Source organism: Pleurodeles waltl, chromosome 9 (genome assembly GCF_031143425.1).
Source record: "Pleurodeles waltl isolate 20211129_DDA chromosome 9, aPleWal1.hap1.20221129, whole genome shotgun sequence".
Classification (NCBI taxonomy): domain Eukaryota; kingdom Metazoa; phylum Chordata; class Amphibia; order Caudata; family Salamandridae; genus Pleurodeles; species Pleurodeles waltl.
The window spans coordinates 496525151-496542433 of record NC_090448.1 but is presented as its reverse complement, the minus strand read 5'-3'; the positions used below and the strand labels follow the sequence as shown (position 1 = coordinate 496542433).

General features: G+C 43.6%; 1 protein-coding gene across 2 annotated transcripts in view; it reads left to right on the top strand.

Moving 5' to 3' along the window:
- BRF1 (BRF1 general transcription factor IIIB subunit) overlaps positions 1-17283 on the top strand; it is an 870857-nt gene that overhangs the window by 472758 nt on the left and 380816 nt on the right. The window lies entirely within an intron of this gene.

Below are 17283 nucleotides of genomic sequence, written 5' to 3'. Positions count from 1 at the left end.
AGGTAAGGGGCAAAAGGAGTCTGGTATGGATAGGGTGGTCATCTCAACCCCTTCCGGGGGTGAGGTGGGAAATGCACCAGGTAGTAGAGTTTAACACCTCCAGCGTGCAATAATTCAGTGAAATTTGCTGTTTGCGATGTGAAAAACCTTTACTACATCGGGCCCTATATGTTCCTGGGCAACCTCTATGTCCACCTCAACATCATGACAGACCCTTACTCCGCCAAGCTCCTCGACAACTTTACACAACATTGGCCTCACCCAACTTGTACACACTCAACCCCTATATTCACCTTTTTCAACTGCGTCAAATACAGCCACACCACCGAACTCACATGGACGGACCCCCGAATCGTCCACCTCATCATCACATCTCCCATGCCACCCACCCCAACGTAACCCAAAGCTTGTTGTACCTGGAACAAGGCCTCAGACCGAATGGACCAATACCGTCAACTAGCGCAAACACAACAACGTGAAAAAGAGCAGGAGGATGATGCACCTAGCTTGCAACCAAAGCCTGGAACGACCTCCCCCTGCACCTCAGGGCCACCCCTATTCCACAGGAGTTCTGTAGAATGCTGAAAACTCAGCTCTTCTACTGAGACCCAGAACCCTGCCACTGCTTGGATACCCCCACGGGTGACAAGTCAGCCGATTGATTGACTGATTGAAATTTGCTGATCCGTGTGTTCTTGTGTGTCCTTGGAGCCTTGCCTATCTAGTAACTTATTTGTGGTGCACTTGTTCAGCTTTTATATAGACCCTTTTTATATTATCCCTCCCCCCACCCATCCTTCCGCCTTTGTTTTTGGTTTAAGTAACATCTGCTAAATGAAATGCTGTTCCAGATCAAGGCATCACAAGTTAGTTTGTTGCTTACGTTACGTTTAATACCTGGAAGTTAATGGTCTTCTGGACCGACTCAGGGCTGATTACATAAGAGATTGTGGCTGGTGCTAGAATTTAGATTTTTATGCAATGTAATTTGTTTTGTTACTATCACAACTTGTCTTACTTCCATCCTGTTGTCGAGGGTTCAATGTGAATGTTTGATGCTTGTAGGTCATTACAGTGCCCCTCTTACTATTAATGCCTTGCACTACTGAATGCTCTTGACGGTCACTAAAACCAGCTCAACAAGCATCGGGTTGATTGAGATCAAAGGTCTGGTTTATAGAATTGCAGATGTCAAAGGGAGCTTTAGTTTTGCTTTCCTAAAGGTGCTGAAGGCTTAATATGTTGAGCTAATCTGCTCAGACACCTTCCCACTTACAGTGGTATTGTACATTCATGTAAAACACAGATCTCTTATAAGATTTATTAATCCGTTGAGCAACCCACTGAGCTATATTTCCAGCCTTGCCATCACTGTATAGCTAATGAAAGTAGTTAAGTACATTTCGTACTGTATAGTCCACCCAAGACAAAGCGGCTGAGGCATCAGTTTGGTGGGCACCATATATGTTGAGGCTAGGAGAAATTGCTAAAATATCAGTAGACCTCCACATTTGAAAATCCCTTAGAGGTTTCTCTTTATTTTTTGTAGTTGTCACGTTGGTTATAGAAAAGAGACAAAAGACTAGGTACTAGTATAAAACAGATAAGTCACACCATTCGTGTGCTAATCCCGGGCTGCACGTGGTAGAATAATGCTGTAGCCTTTCACAAAAGGTTTCTAGCTAAGCACACAAAAGAATATCTAATGTAATAAATGTCCACTATTTTTTCAGTTTGAGTTGATGAATTGTCAAAGTCTGCCCTAACCTCAAAACATGCAGTGCCGCCTAAGAGTCATAAAGCTAGTTTGTAGCATTTTATTTGGTTGGTCGATCACAGACATGTGAAGGTTTGATGTTCATTGACATTTGAAGTGGAGCCGGATCGACAATACCAGACGCATTTATTATCCATTACAGAACTCTGTGGTGGGAAAGTTCAACATGTAGTCATCTCCCTGAGTAATTGTCTCTAAGAACACAGTATGGTCAGTTAGACCTAGAATAGATGATTTTTCTTTGCAACAATGGTACTGCAGAGCAAAGCTCCATCTCTGCAAACAGTAAGAAGCACCCAGTCAAGAAGATGAACAGTTGTTTTAGTACCTCTGTGTTTCCGTGCAGGGAGGTCTTTCTTATGAAATGCCTCATTTCAACTGCATGACTTTCTCATATCAGTTGAAAACAAGTAACTGATAAAAACAACATTGGCAATAGGGGGCAATATACGTAACATTGTGAGGTAAAATACTAGAATGAATCCATCCCAAACTGCAAATTTTAGAAATAACAGAAACTTACATGAATTTTCTAAATCTGTGGCTTAAGTTGCCATATGGTTGTGAATTTATGTTTTAGATAAAAATGTGCATGCAAATGACAAGCGACCTGTGGTTTGGAATGATTTAGATATTATAAGATTAGGGCAGTGGAGGTTTCTCGTTGAGGGTGGGGGATTCCCGCCAGCTGCAAGCCGAGCAGGAAGAAATAGAATGGCAATGAAAAGATTTAATTGCCGTTCTATTTCTTCCTATGCAGCGCGCACCAGCACAGACACATGCTGGGCGTGCCCTCTGCTGCCGGAAGCTGAGGTAGCAGAGGCCTGCCTCTGCCTCTGCTTCTGGAAGTAGAGGGCTGGAGCAATGCCTGGACTGGATGCTCCAAAATGAGCATGTCCCTTTGGCTGGCTGCTTTGCGCCGGCCAAACTTACATGCGCACTTTGAAGCTCTCCAACCAGCTGTCTTAAGACATCTGGGTGGAGACTAGGCACAGGCCTCCAGGGCTTGAAGGAGTGTCCAGCCAGGGCACTCCATCCAATCCAGGCCCTTCTTTCATGCTGGTTAACAGCATGAGAGCAGCATCTGGACTGGTTAGGGGAGCTCTTCCTCTATTGGAGAGCAGAACCACAGAAGCAGGATCCATAGCCTGTGGGTAAGTACCTTTTTTATTTTATGTATTTTTTTTGTATGTGTGATGGGTGTGTGTGCAATGTATGTAAATGTGTAGTGCATGCAAATGTAGTGTTTGTGTTTTAGTTAGTGTTAATGGAGCTTTTGGTGGGAGGAGTGGTTTATTTTAGGGTTTTGGAGGGAAGGGGTGTTTTTTTGCGAATTGGTGGGCACTTCACTCGCCCCACCACTTTAAAAGGGTACAGGCTGCTTCTGGATTAGGAGACAGTGCAATGGCCTTAAGCGAGACGAGCGGAGATACTCGTCAAATAATGTGATTTGCATTCAGAAGTGTTTTATACATCGCAAGAGGTAAATAAAGCACTATATACATCCCAATACAGGCCTATAAACACAATATGATCTATAAAGCATGTGTCTATGAAGTTAGTAGTAAACGAGAATGTTTTGAATCACAAATACACAAGTTTTTGTTGCCCATATGAATATTTTGTTACATTTGCAAATTTTGCATAAGGGTATTAATTGGAATATCGATGCGGATCACTACTCTTTAATCCCGACAATTTTAGTTATCAGTGTCATATGTACATTATGTAATACATTTAATGGAATCGCCTTATTACAAGGACGTGTGAGTGGTGATTGTTAAGATAATGCATGTATTTATTAACCAAAAGTGTATGTATTTAGCATAAATTAATGTGAATGCATTTATCTAAAAACAGTTATAACTGAATAATAAATAAATAACATATTCAAAACGGCCAGTTCTGTGACGAAATTAAACTGAGTGGATAGAAAGTACCATATGTTTTCAGGTGTTTGAAGTTCCCCAGAGCTTCTCCCTCTCATCGCTGTTGTTTGCTCCTCTCCAATTGTGCCTCAGGGTTTGAAAGTACACAGGCCAAAAACTTTTTTAGGTTGAGCACGCAATGGTTTGACCTGTTGCAATTAGTGTGGGCTTTTAACCACACCCACCTCATGCCCATCACACTCACTCGTTGGTGGGCTTGCCTTTTAAAAATACGTTATCATTGGTAAATGCTTTACGTTTGTCCCTTCTTGGGGCGATTTTGTTACCGCCTTGCAGACTGCCCCGGTTACATGGATAATTTCATGATTGCAGATATGTTAGTCTGTGAGTAAACTTCTTTTTCTTTTTGTTTCTTTTCTTCGCACTCATGCTCATGGCGGGCATGACGCTTTGAATCGGCTTGCTTATGTAAAATATTGTACTTTTCATTTTCAATTTAAGTGGCAAGAAAAGTCCAGTTAGGAATTTACAACACTAATAGCTCTAACTCGAGCAAACGCGAGACCCATTGCATTGCGAATGCTTGTTTTTTATTCGATTGATAAATAAATGGCAACATGGGGTTTTGCACAGCTTGATTCTGTTACTCTGTGGCCTGTGTCTGTTCAGTTTCATTTGTCACTTGAAGTGTGGATTAATTAGTGCAAAGCACCTACGAAATACTTTACTATATATTTAATGGTTGTGTACATTCTGTAGAAACTAAAACATAAAGCCTAAGACAGTACAGTAACATAAGAACTGAATTCATAAAGTACATTATGGAATATAATTCATATGTCTAGTGCGGATTACCACGGCAAATCTCTTAAATGAGACCTGAGGTACATGTCAAATAAATGCGGTTCGACACGTCTGGCAGAGTCAGTGGGTCTAACGAAAGAATCAATTTTTTGTTATGAATTGTAATGCAAGTTCAAACCCTCCAAGGGAGTCTTGACTCCGTTTTTCCTCAAGCCTTCATGCAAGAGTAGGACTCTGCTGCAAAGGGTGTGCTTAATTTTTTTTAAAAAATTATTTATTTGAAGAGCAGGTTGCGACTGAGCAGAACTCTTCAAGAAAAATATTTTGGATCTCTGCGAGTGAGTGCAGATATCAGCCTGGCAGTGGGTTTGTTCTCATTTTGTGTGTTTGCCAACAAGACTGTGTTGCTGGACGTATTGTCAGCTTACAGTAGGCTTTCATTCCGCATGTTGCTTACTACTGGTTGGCTTCATAGTCACTCTCATTTGATTGCTTCCCATTTGTTGGCTTGTGTGGGCTTGACTTCCTCTGTTCATTGTCTCACCACTTGAGCATAGATTTATTACTTGTGTTCTTTCACTGTTCCTTCCCAGTGCTACTTCATTCTTTTTCTTTAAGCACTCCACAAGAGTTGATGTATTTTTCAGCTGTCTCCCTCGTTTGACACCCCCCCCAGTCATGCTTGTGTTGCTCTTTCTGTGCCCATATGCTTCTCCCCACCCCACCCCACTCTGATTATTCACTCATATGTGCACCTCCCTTCTCACTTATGAGATTCTCCCACACCAACGACCGCTCCACATTGCACACTCTACATTCTTATATCTCTATTTGTGCCCTCCATGTTGCTTTTCCCACCTGCCGACATTACTTTTTTCCTTTTTATTTTCTGATCCAACTCTGATCAATGAGCAAAAAACCCAATGCTCCTTTCATTTTGTATGCACATGCCATTAAAATCACTTTCCCCCCTATTTTAGCAATGCTACATAGCATCAAGGAAAATGTTCAGTATGGGTAACCACACAAAGCCTATAGGTCCCAACTGCAATAACTATTGACTTTGCTAATGTTTCTTTCTACCTGTGGTTTACCACAGACGTAAGCACAAGCATGGAAAGTAACATTATCTATGTCACTTACCAGTAATCCAGCCTGTACTGTTGGCTTGATAAGGACCACATTACATCACTATTCTCCCCTTCTTGATTAAATAAAAAAATCACTAAATCATTGACTGTGTGATCTGAGCGGCATGAAAGACTCAAGGCTGGCACTTTGAGAGCAGTCAGGTTCATTACATTATGTCAGATTACATTTGCAGGCCAGCTGGCCTCCATAGGAGGATTTATTTTTAATTTCTTTCAGTTTTACTTGACCCGTTTTAGAACCTCTCTGCTGTGTCATAAAGGCCTGCTAGAAAACTTGGAAGCAAAGCAATTACCGGTGGTACTTGTATAATGTTCCAGCCTCCGCACAGCACACATTCTAGTGCTTAGGCTCTAATTCCAGAATTGAATCTACAGTGTCTTCTTTTGAGAGCTTGGATTATTGTGGGACAGATGATCGTGTTACCATTCTTGAGGACTGTTAAGTCGGTTTCTTATTTCACCAACTATTCGGAATTCAGTCGTAGCTAAATATACATTACATTACACACAGTCTCTATATACTCACATTTACAGTCACTATCAAATACTGTACACAACCCAAATATAGAAAAGAGGAAGGGCTGGTCGTTAAACCTTGAGTAACAATTCTGTACAGTTTTAGAAACCACAATCATAATGACATTGAGAGACATATTCAGTCAATCAATCATTTGTAAAGCGCACTACTCACCCGCTAGGGTCTCAAGGCGCTGAAGGGGGGGGTGAGGGGGTGGGAAGGAACTGCTACTGCTCGAGTAACCAGGTCGTGAGGCGTTTCCTGAAGGTCAGGAGGTCCTGGGTCTGTCGTGGGTGGGGAGGGTGTTCCAGGTCTTGGCGGCGAGGTGGGAAAAGGAACTGCCGGCGGCTGTGGTTGGATAGATGCGAGGGACGACGGCGAGGGCAAGGTTGGCGGAACGGAGTTGGCGGGTGGGAGCGTGGAAGGTGAGTCGCTCATTGAGGTAGGCAGGGCCCGTGTTGTGAAGAGCTTTGTGGGCGTGGATGAGGAGTTTGGTGTGATCCTCTTGGTGATGAGAAGCCAGTGTAGGTCTCTGAGGTGGGCTGAGATGTGGTCGCGGCGTGGGATTTTGAGGATGAGGCGTGCGGAGGCGTTCTGTATACGTTGTAGTTCTTCTGGAGCTTGGCTGTGGTTCCTGCATAGAGCGCGTTGCCGTAGTCCAGTCTGCTGCTGACGAGGGCGTGGGTGACTGTCCTTCTTGTTTTGGAGGGGATCCATCTGACGATCTTGCGAAGCATGCTGAGGGTGTTGAAGCAGTATGATGAGACAGCTTTGACTTGGTGGGTCATGGTGAGTGACGAGTCTTGGATGAAGCCTAGATTTCGTGCGTGGGTGGTGGGTGTAGGTGTGGTTCCTAGGGTGGCTGGCCACCAAGCGTCGTCCCATGCAGAGCGGTTGGAGCTGAGGATGAGGATCTCTGTCTTGTCCGAGTTAAGTTTGAGGCAGCTCTTCTCCATCCAGTCGGCGATGGCATGCAGTCCGTCGTGGAGGTTGGTTTTGGCGGTGGCGGGGTCCTTGGTGAGTGAGAGGATCAGCTGGGTGTCGTCAGCATAGGAGACGATGTTGAGTTTGTGGGATCGGACGATGTTGGCGAGCGGTGCCATGTAGATGTTAAAAAGAGTTGGGCTGAGAGAAGACCCTTCGGGAACGCCGCAGATGGTCTTGGTGGTTTCTGACAGGAAGGGAGGGAGGCAGACTCTTTGAGTTCTGCCGGAGAGGAAGGATGTGATCCAGTCCAGGGCCTTGTGGCGGATCCCGGTGTCGTAGAGGCGAGTGCAGAGGGTGTGGTGGCAGACTGTGTTAAAAGCAGCCGAGAGGTCCAGGAGGATGAGGACAGTGGTTTCGCCTTTGTTGAGCATGGTCCTGATGTCGTCGGTAGCGGCGATGAGGGCAGTCTCGTTGCGGTGGTTCCTATGGAATCCGGATTGGGAGATGTCCAGTGTGGTGTTGTCCTCCAGGAAGCGGGGCAGTTGGCCGTTGACGATCTTCTCGACCTTCGCCGGGAAGGGAAGGAGGGAGATGGATCGGTAATTCTTGAGGTCTTCGGGGTCCACTTTGGGTTTCTTTAGCAGGGCATTGACTTAAGCGTGCTTCCAGCTCTCCAGGAAGGTGGCGTCTCGAAGGAGCTGTTGATGATCATGCAGAGATGGGGGACGATGATGGGGCGCGCTTTGTTGAAGACATGGTGGGGGCAGGGATCGGAGGGAGATCCGGAGTGGATGGTGCTCATGGTTTTGATGGTGTCCTCGTAGTTAATGTGGGTCCAGGAGAGCAGGAGGTTGGTGTGGCTGGGTGCGTTAGGGGGGGTGGTGGTGGTGGTGGTGGTGGTGGTAGTAGTAGGGGGCGAGGAGTTGAAGCTGTCGTGGATTTCCGTGATCTTGTGATGGAAGAAGGTGGCGAGGGAGTCGCAGATGTCTTGCGATGGAGGAGGGGGGGGGGGGTCAATGGAGCATGACCTGGGTTTGGTGAGTTCTTTGACAATGCTGAAGAGCTCTTTGCTGTTGTGGGCGTTGTTGTTGATGCGATCTTTGTAGAAGGATCTTTTGGTGGTCCGGATGAGCTTGTGGTGCTTGCGGATGACTGTTTTGAGGGCTGCATGGTTGCTCTCTGTTGGTTCGTGGCGCCTCTTCTTCTCGATTTTCTGGCATTCCCGCTTGGAGTTCTGAAGGTTGACAGTGAACCAGATGGCCTTGGTGCTAGTGCGGTTGTTGGAGGATTTCCTGAGCGGAGCGAGGGTGTTGGCACAGTCGTCTATCCAGTGTCTGAGGTTGAGGGCAGCTGCGTTGGGGGTCAGTGGTGCAGGGTGGCGGGGCCTGGGCGAGGATGAAGATCAGTTAGTCTTCCGAGATCTTGTTCCAGCTACGGCGGGGGATCTGTTGTGGGTGGTAATTGTATATTTTAGATACAAAATATGAGAGAACTGTTCTGTTCATAGCAGATCTAATATTAATTCAATAATATGATGGGCATAGCCTTCTTTCACAGCCCATGAATACGTTGCAAGCTGAATTTTTCTATAGTAAACTACTCCTCTCTAGATGCACATGTGCATTTAACTAGCTTGCCAATGATGGGAGAGTGAACTCCGCATCCAAAACCCTCCTTCCTCTTCAAAGGAGGAAGCCATCTTCTCAAGGAGAGCATTTTTATCTTTGCAACCACAATCGCTGCTTTAACAACATCTGTGAATGCTCCCAGATCTAGCATTCAGAAAATGGGAAAGTGCCGGATGACATTGGCATGCCAATGAAGTGCCCTTAGCACAGCAGTTTTACTTTTGAAGAAACAGCTCACACCAGTTCGCTTTGAGGTAGTAGATTCAAACCAGATTTCTGTACATGCTCACCATGAGACCTTAAACCAGGCCTCCTGAAATGTTAAACTTTGCCACCGTTATCCCCCACTGTGGTGCTTTAGCATGTAATTCATAAGTTGGTGTAAATTTAAGCCTGCAAACCAGTTGCAATTGAAAACGGGCAATACACCAGCTTTTACCCATGCTTCTGCAGGTTTTCTATATTCGTGGGGGAAATTTGGTTTAACATTAGGCTGCTAAGTACTCATTACATCTTAGCATTTCAGGTAAAGCTTCAAAGGGTGTGCTGTAGCTAAATGACCCGTCCATTGTTTGGTAACCTCTTGAATTGGGTTCTACTGCAAGCTTGCTAGTAGAATTGGTCTAGAAGGATGCCCTTTCATTCTTTGATCTAAGGAATTTAATACCATTCTTCTATTGCTTCTAGTATGTTCTCCTTGCTTAGGTTATAATTTTATCTTCTTTGAACTTGTCACCAAATTATATATTTTAGATACTGACTGATGGTATGACCTCAAAATGTGTCCCTCAGAAACTCTCAGGTTTAAGGTTTATCAGTTTATGAGCCCAGCCACACAGTTATGTCGAACTGCTCTGTCATGCAATTCTGAGGTTTGGGAGGTGGTACTGCAAAGATATCATCAAACCCGTACGAGCAGGGAAGATAAGCCCAGTTGACTTCTCTGCCCTGTGGCTTGAGCGGAAAAAAACTGACATAATTGCCGTCTTATGGGCCCTCAGACCTCTGTTCCCTGGAACCATTTCACCAGCTGCATGAACAGTAACTACGACCTTATTGCAAGAAACAACGGGAGACAATTCCCAAATCCAGTCTAGCTTGAGTAGAATGTACTACAGTCAACCAAATTGTAATTGTGCTTCAGTTGCTGTATTTTAGATGTGAAAGTGCGTGTGGTGTGTGCTGTCCAGTAAGAAACCTTGCATTTGCTCAGAGTACCAATTTATGTTGGATATCTGCAGTTGCCAAGGTGATGTTACAGATTTGAATAAAGAGTTGGGACATAGCTGGTGTGACAAACAGATGCTGATTTCTTGTGGTTACTTACAGTTTGGCTTGTGTCCTGAGATGTATGTCTTATTAAGCACATATTTTGATATAAACATGAACCTCTCCGGTATATTGATTTATTTTAAAACAGATCTCTATCAGGTTGGTGGGAATAGAGCCATTTGAACTCAATGGGGCATGAAGATGAGGGCAGAGTTTAAATAGTTTATTTTTCTGTTTTCAATTTGGATACTGATCTACAGGAACGAGGTGAGCCATTAAAACATCTATCCATTAATCCTTGTGCATTATTTTATAATGGCAGGATCAATGATAACGCATAGCCTGGCCCCTCCCTAATTCACTTGCAAGGGCTGATATTGATTTGCAAGCATATTACGTTCCATGGTGAACATGGAGAGATGTTGTTTTTCAGGTAGTTTTAGATAGTCTTAGCAATCTGTGGAAAGCAGTTATTGGGGTCTGTGATATTTGCTGGTAGTTTTTATTTAGTGTTTATCCTTCCACATTTCAGGCTTTTTGGGAATTGTCCTTCCTTCAAAACCATCTTGATTCATGATAAATCTTGAAGGACCCAGCACGAATATTATTTGTGCCAGAATATATTATTTTGTGATCACATTGTTTTAACGAGGGTTTGTGCATCTGGGCAATAATTCTGCGAAGCTCAAGCACCTTTCGTTTTAATGCATTGAAAGAGTATATATTAAGTGTAAAGCATGCTGCCATTTTGGAGAGGTTGGTCTGGGTAATATAGTTGCTATATCTGCTTGAATCTTCTTAAGGAAAGCTTTAAACCTTGGCATACCAAGATTGGGTGGAAAGAATTAGACTAATTGCCATTGCATCAAGAGTGCTGATGCCAACTGAGTAAAAGTATGCTGTTTGGGAAAGATAATGGCTGCATTCTTAGTGAGTGACCTACTTGATCCATTGATTTGCTCGGAACAGCACTTGTAACCAGGTACATTTGTATGTTTGGGACTAAATTATCAGTTAACGTTGAGAGCTTCTGAGAACACAGCAGTAAAGTTCTTACTTAGTCATGTACAATAGACTATGTTCCAGGAGAAAGAAGTGTAACCACTTTTGTTTTTCTCCGGTAAGACAGTGATGTAAAAATACTGCACAAGTGCACATTAACAACTTGTGGCAAGGAGTTGAGAGAGCCGGTGCCCGATTTGAATGCAAGGAAGGTAACCTTTTTGAAGGAAAAGTATCAGGCCAGGACTGCATACATTTTAATGGATTATTTTAATAAATGGTCAGAAATGGTCAGAAGAAAGGATAGCAGATTTGTTGTATACCAGTGCTGTATAGAAATTGTTTTGGAGGTTTTTAGACTCGAGTGCATACCAGAATGTTTGTGACATAAGCTGCACATTACTGTTGCTCATCAAAGGCTTAGGGATTTCATAGAGACAATGCAGTGAACAGATGTATGATTACTTGACAGTACCTGCCCACTGGAATGGAAAGGTCCAACAGTGTTTTGAAAGGAGCCACTTGATTGGCCTGTAAGGCTAATGGAAGCGGGTTAGACAACAAAAATGGTGGTGTTGTGTAGCTATTTTAGCTAAAGTTCTATACACGTTATTTTAGCAAACTAGGACTGCCACTGTGCACTTTAACCTAGAGTTGTTTTATTTTAGCTTCGTTATATTATTTTAACACATTTGCAGTCTTGTTTTATTTTCTCTATCTAGCTGTTCTTCGCCTAGGTCAGCGCTGCGTTCTTAAACAAGACATTTCTTTCACTCTGTGCTTTTCTCAAGGCTGCAGTAAGATAGGTTGCCAACAAAAGTGATACGCTTTGTCTCCAATGTTCACAGAAACATACACACTCTTACGTGGGGATCCTTTCTTGGAACATCAGCTGTTTTATTATAAAAACACTACTTAGACCCATGTACGTTAGAGGGAGATTCCGGCCAGATGACCACGACTGTATGCTGACTGCAAAGTGCTTCAGTGCAGCTGCTTATGTAGACTACAATCCTCTTGCTCAAGTATGAGGGATGATGTCTTCCCAGGGGAAACCTAAAGGGCAGAATTAGAGCTTAACATGCTGTGCTTTAACATAGCCTAGGTAGGAACTATCTTTAACAATCTTAGTGACACTATGGTAGCGTTAATTTGATGTTTTACTCTCCTTGTCACAATCTTAATCTTATTGTGCTTCATTGTCCTAGTTATTGCAATACATGCTTTCTTATCTAAGATGCAGTTACTTCAATAAAACCTTATTGAACTGTACTCCATCTCTGATTGTCCTTGCATATGTGTAACTGAGAGAAACGGATGGGATCTGAGTGACCACGATTTCCCTGCACATGGTACACTGACACTTGCCAATCTACCTGAAGTGTTAAAACAAATTCAAGATAAATACGGGACTGCCCTGGCCCTAGACTTGTGGATGCAACTTATGGGCAATTTTGCCACGGTATCTTCAATCATATTAAATAACCTTAAAGGGGAAGCAGTTGCCATAGCAGTCTGCACGCGGCACCAGGACGTTCCTCCACAGGATCAAGAACGTGAGCTGCCAAAGATTATTGCAGAGACCTACTCTAGTATTGGTCGAGATAGTCTGGGGGGCCTGACCCACGAAACCACAGTTTCAGGGTAAATCTAATAAAGATTTTACCAAGCAAGCACCTGAGGTTCATAAAAAACACTGGGATAAAAAAAAACACAAACACCTAAAAAAGAAAGGGGAGAATCGCAGCGTACAGAGACCCCACAGAATAGATATAATCTCAGAAATAGAGATAATATAAAACCCTCTGACAGATATCAGTGTACTGATACACGCCAGTCTCGTTCCTTTCAGGACTCGCCGGAAAAAAGCAGTGAGAGAGGTGGGAGGCCAGAACAAAGAACTGACTACGTGAAACCGAGACCGGAATCACAACGTTCCACAGAAGTTTCTGTTGAAAAAGAAGATTAACTTCCCCAACACAAACCCCAATTTAAAAAGAAAAATGTGGCAGCCTTTGCGATTCGTCATACCACTCCAGAAGAGGGCTCTATTGAAGAACAATACGTGGGAACTAGCTCAGCTAGACCGCGCAACAGAGGTCACAATAGTTTGCCGGAATCCTCAACAGCATCTGGAGGTGAAAGCAACTGATGACTTCTTACAAGTTGAAACTGCGGACATGCGTGTCTCCACGCCTGACAGGGTGTACAAAGTAACCATACAGTTAGAAGGAGACATTAAATGTACAATTGACGCAATCTTTTGGGACTGCGTCATTAACATTTGATATTTTACTGGCCGAAAAGGATTGGCTACCTGAATTTGTCCGTACCTGCCTATGTGGGGAAGAGGTTATCAAACCTTCTTTCTCGCCTCTTGTTCCCGATGAGCTTGGAGAATCCTACGCCATTGATTGGGCATTGGCGCAGGCTCCCGTGTTATATCGCAACCACATAGGGTGGGATAAAGATTCCCCAGACCATGTAATTCCAATAAAAAATCAACCCTAACCTCAACCCCAGTATCGAATAAAACATGTTGCTAAAGCACCTGTGAGGGAGATCCTCACACAACTAGAGTACAAGGGCGTAATCGAACCCTGTGCCTCACCAATAATAATCCTTTAGTCCCTGTAGCTAAACTGGACCATTCATACAGAATAGTCTTAGACTACAGACACTTAAACAGTCATACACGCACATATGCTATACAAAACTCTCATAGCTCAGCACTTAAGAACAACATAGTGCGCAAAAAATACAAAACAACATTGGATATTTCCAGTGGCGGCTTCTGCCAAAATATAGCGCCTGAGAGTAGAGACCTAATAAGTTTCAGCACACTCGGCTCCCAGAAAAAAATCTTGTTTACCACAGGGGTACAAGAACAGCCGAGGACTGTTCACTGCTCGTGTAGCTTCAATATTGCACAACATTGACCCTGAAGCATTGTCCTATGTAGATGATATCTATCTTACATTGATGAATTACTGAAACATCTAAGACGGGTAGCCTGCATTGTTGTAGGATTTGCCGAATTTGGCTATTAATTAAACTTCAAGAAAACAAAAATAGCCTTCCTTAGTGCCCTGTTTCTGGGATACAAATTATTAAGTGAAGGAAAGAGCCTAGCGCCACAATTCTTAGAAAAATGCGCACAATTACGACCTCCAAATACCATTAAAAAAAAACTCCAATCCCTATTGGCTTTTCTAAATTTTGGCAGAACACATATTCCAGGTTATGCATCACGCATAAAACCCCTATATGACTTAATACGTCCTGACTTTTCCAGTAAATTCTGGACAGTTGAACACACACACACATTCTCAGAGCATTACAACAAGACATGCTTGCAACACAACACCTACACACAAGGAACAATAAAAAACATCTAGTCATCAGAGTAATTGCTGATGCCGTTGGTTTCACTTATGTAATGTTCAATGAGGATAAGATGGTCCCGATTGCATACAAATCACATTTGTGCTCAACAGCAGAACAATGCTTTTCTCCCACTGAGAAAATTCTTGCTGCTGTTCAGATGGCTGTCGTTAAAGATAGACCACTGGCCCAGACAAAACACATTATTGTCATATTTCCAATCCCAGCCCTTGAGGTTGTTACCTAAGCCAGCGTTCCAAACGCTAAAGCATTACATCCACGTTGGATCCAGTGGGCACAGTCTCTGACAGCCACTGATGTTGTCTATATTTTTGACCTAAAGTTACAAACTCAAGAATTTTTGCAATATGTACTAGAATACCCAGTTGCGGCAAACACATTGTCTATTGATCAGTATCCAAGAGTGATGTACACCAATGGCTCAGCACAACCTGGAATAGGCACAAAGCATAAATACTCTGCTGCTTGCGAAGTCGTAAGTGGCTACATGGATGATGGTAAATTCTATCCACAGCATACCTTTACGCAAACGCTAGGGGATTGCCCTGCACAACTAGCAAAGCTAAAGGCTCTGGTGATCACACTGGGTCATACGGATCCTGACCAGCTAACACTGATTGTCTGTGATTCGTACTATTGCATTCAGTCCTTCAATGAATATCTGCATTACCAGCGCCAGAATGGGTTCAGAGATTCTAAAGGTAATACCACCAAACACAGACTTCTGTCGGGCAGAAGTAGCGGATCTGAAGGAAAAGCTACCAAATGTCCATGTTGTTCATACACTTGGACACCAGCACGTTGGAATACACGTTGCTGGAAATACACTGGCTGACAGAGCAGCCAAATCAGCTGTAGCTGCGGCTTCTGTTGCTGCAGTAACTTGTTCTAGAATGATACCGGACGTTGAAATACTGGCTACCGTACAAGCCTCGGCTGACTGCATACTGGGAGGCTTCCTTGACGCTGGAGTAAAAATACCAGGCGTGGGAGTTAGAGTAATTCCCAACAAAGACCTAAGACTAGAGTTGATCAAAGCAGCGCATGAGGGCGTTGCCTCTGCCCATGCTAGTGTGGTGGGTAGAAAATCATTATTGTAAGCTTGTTATTGGTGGCCAGGACTGTACAAACAGACCAAGCAGTATGTCCTTTGTTGTGATATCTGCCAGCAAATTAAGGCTCCACCATCAAACGCCCACTGCAGACACCCCTCCTAATTTCTAACAAACCATTACAATGTGTGTCCCCTGACACCCGACAGTGCATACAAATACATCTTAGTCGCTGGTGACTCCAGCTCTAGGTTTCTCTGGGTGGGGCCACAACGCTTGGCTGACGCTCGGACTGTTATTAAAGATTTGCAAGTCTTTATCAGCACATATGCAGTTGCGCCTTTCCACTCAGACCAGGGCCATGCTTTAGCCTCAAGGGCATTCAGGGACGTCATGGCTTTGTTATGGGTCCAACTCCATTACTCGTCTCCATTTCATCCCGAGGGAAATAGTGTTGTGGAACGATGAGATTGAAAGCAATCCTTAACAGCCAGAGGGTCTTAGTTGACTTAATCACCTGTACCTTGTCCAGAGAGCACTTAATAATCTGCCTAGAAGGTCCCTGGGGGGGTCGTACTTCATACGAGTGCCTGTTTGCAACTCAAATGTATGTTTCAGATCTTGATGGTCCTGGCATGGAGGCGGCAGAAACACCTTTTGACATAAATGAACGTGTCACTGTCTTGCAGGAATTACAACTGTTCCGTAACAACGCTTCTGCCAGTGCTGCCTCTGTAGGAATTAAGGATGTACCAATAACACCTACTGGCTGGATTCCAACGGTCTGGGATCTAGTATGGGAAAACGTTGCTGTGAAAAAGGAGTTTGGTCCTTCCTATCATGCACCGGCTCCAATCCTGGGAATACATGGTACCAGAACTGTTATTCTACCACCGCAGCCTGGCTCTACAGAAAATCACTTTGTCTCAGTCGACAATGTGAAGTTACACCATGTGGCCGATCCTGCACAGCAGACCAAGAGGAACAACCAGTGGTACCCTATTCCACTCTCACTGCTGGTCAAGATATCCCTGTGCAGGGTTTGAGCAGCAACGCTGACACCTCTCCGAGCTTGCGGAGGGTGGAAAATGATCTTGCATTAGTTCCACTTATATCCATTGCAACGGACAATACAGAAATTGCAGATCGATTTGATTCAACTTCTACGCAAACGGATTGCGTCCTTTACAGTGAACCACCGCTGGAGACTCCTACCAGTTCTCCTCCTTCAAATACGGCTCCAGTTTTTGCACAAACTGCTTCTGGATTCTTTGACGACATCACTGACACCTTTTTCAAACTCATTTGCCTCTTCTGCATCTGAACAGCCAAAAACACGTAAGCTGATAAATTGGCTTAAAACACACTATTTTCCCATGAAACTATCTGTGGGTTTCCTTGACTGTATTAGCTTTCCTTCTTTGGATTGGCTTTGTTATTACTTTCTTTCTATTGATACATGGTCATTACCTTGCTGAACGTTCAATAGTTGAACTGGTGGATGAGGTCCTAAAACCCCATTTTTCTTCTCAAAAAGTCTGCAGAGTCTTATCTTTCGGGAACCTTTCCGCTATACCAATTCCAGATGGGATTGTTTGGGATAAAGTCACATTTGATATATACTGCCCAACGGAGGTCATTCAAATACCATATGTGTTTAAAGTTTCTATAAATTATGTAATAATACCCAGAGTTGTTTCTGATGACTGGGATGTGAAAACAGTTGATTCTATGATGACTGAGTTACAATATTTTACTGTATTTGAAAGTGAGGATGTTTATCAATCCAAACAAAATTATGGTGACATGTATTGCTATAATTATTATGGACACCATTTCATTCACAGTGCCAGTACCCC